We start from the raw sequence: 2,385 nt of genomic DNA, 5'->3' as shown, positions 1-2,385 counted from the left end.
AGGTCCAAAACCACATTGATCTGTATAATTTTGGACCCAAACAAAACTGCTTGGACATCATGCAAAATAAATCCAAACATATCACATAATTTGGATATACAAACCCTATGTTTGAATTTTAAATATTTAAATTAAAATACCTTTCGAGGATATAATTTTCCTTATCAACATAAATAGTACAAAATTTTTTGGGGTCATTACCTATATATATCCCCGTCGTAAGAAATAGACCAGCAACGACTGTATCTTGTAATTTATGGTTCGTCGTTTCGAAACTAGTCCTTGAATTTTTTATACAATAAAATTAAAATAAATAGAAAAGAAAGAAATAAAATCCGTAGGCAATTCAACGTGCAAGAGAAGTATGGAAGTACAGTAAAATTTTTATACATTAATAATATCATGATTTTGTAATTTAAAGAGATTTTAATTAATTGGTAAATGAATAATTTATTAATTTAAAGAGTTTTTTTTTATTCAAACAAATCTACATTATTTTTCATGAATTAAATATTTACATTGTACAGCTAAATTTAAATTTTAAGAAGAAGCAAACAACAATAAAATCATATTTTTTTAATTTGTTTGAGTTATATTTGTAATTTTATAGAATTATTAATTTATAATATTGAATGAGCCATAAATTTATATAAGGATATCCCAAAAAAATTATTATTTTATTAATTTATTAAAATTATTAATTTAGATCCTGACTCAAGTTAGGACAAAAATAAATTATTAATTTGTCGAATATTAATTTATAAAATTTCTGCATTACTAGGTATAAATTCAAGCCCTTAAGATAGGTGAACCAACATATGAACACTAATCTAACCTAATAAGGGGTAGCAAATGGGCGGATTGGGTTGGGTTCAATATGGGTTAGGTTTAAAATGGGTTTGAACCAACGAGTTAAAAATGGATTGGATTGCAAATAGGTCGAGTTGGGTCGATAACATTCATTTTTATATTTAATATTTATAAAATTAAAAATTTCAGATAATAATAATAATAAGATTACAATATTTTTAATACTACTTATAATATAATATAATACAATTAAATTTATATTACTCGTTATTTAAAGTAATCAAGTTACATTAAAGATTCATTTATTAAATATATTATGAAAAGCTTGTAAAGTATTATAAAAAATACTGCATTTTTCGATATAAATCATGATATGAGTAGTTGTGCAATCAATTTCTCTATAATTCTTTTTAAATTTAAATTGTGAATTTTTAATCACAATAATAATAGTACATTTTAGTTTATTATAAATCATTATTACATATTGATATTTGATTATGTTCATTTAAATTTATAATATAATTGCATGCTGCCAGTTTATTTAAAAAAAAAAAAGAATTTTAAATGATCACATATGAATTGCAAGTTTTGACTATTTAATAAAATCATTCACTTTCCTTTAATTTGTTTCTCATTAATTTAAAAAATATAATTTACTAAATAAATTTTGTTTCTCATAAAGTTGCAAAAAGTTATAAATGTAAAAGTAGTTAATAAGACATAGTATAATTAATCAGTTTTAATGAACCTAAGACCCATTACCCATCTATATACATCACCAATCCACTTAAAATCCATCACCAACCCATATAGAATCCGTTATCAACCCGTTTAAAATCTATCACCAACCCATATATGACCCATAATAAATTCATGATTATAACTTATATTAATATCTTTAATCAATTCTATTATATTACTAAAATTACTTTTTATAAACTAATAAAAAATTAAATATGAAAAATCCATTTAGGACCCGTTAGAACTCATAATCTATCTAAATTTATTTAAATAAAATTGTATTAAACCCATATTAGAAAATTTTAAACGCAACCCAACTCAATTCTACCCAAAATTAGATGGATTGGTCTGGAAATATGAGTTTCGACCCATATTGCCACCCCTAAACCTAATTAAGAGGAATCCAAATTTGAGAAAATAAAATGTAAATTATATAATTTAAGAGTTGCTCAAGCAGAAATTGATGATTAATTAGGTTTAATATATTATATAAAAATTGCTTTTCCAAGTCGTACGTATAATTAAAATAGGGTTAATATATTAATAATTAATCAAGGTATGATGATTAAGCTAAATAATAATAATAATAATTATTATTATTATATTGTTGACTAAAATAATGTAAAAATAATGAAAGCTCTAGCTTGATTTGTCTTTAAGGATGTGAACAAGTAGAAAAATAAACAAGTAATTACATACTTAAAATGTTATCAATTAATTAAGGAATGAACAATTTAAGGTAACATGCTGATTTCAGATAAGCAAGTTGACCTTACCAATATTTTACAAAGCGAGAAAATTGCAATTTTGGTCCTAAAATTATAGTTTAATTTG

Source organism: Sesamum indicum, linkage group LG4 (assembly GCF_000512975.1).
Source record: "Sesamum indicum cultivar Zhongzhi No. 13 linkage group LG4, S_indicum_v1.0, whole genome shotgun sequence".
Classification (NCBI taxonomy): domain Eukaryota; kingdom Viridiplantae; phylum Streptophyta; class Magnoliopsida; order Lamiales; family Pedaliaceae; genus Sesamum; species Sesamum indicum.
The sequence above is the reverse complement of the archived record's forward strand: the minus strand, read 5'-3'. Positions refer to the sequence as shown.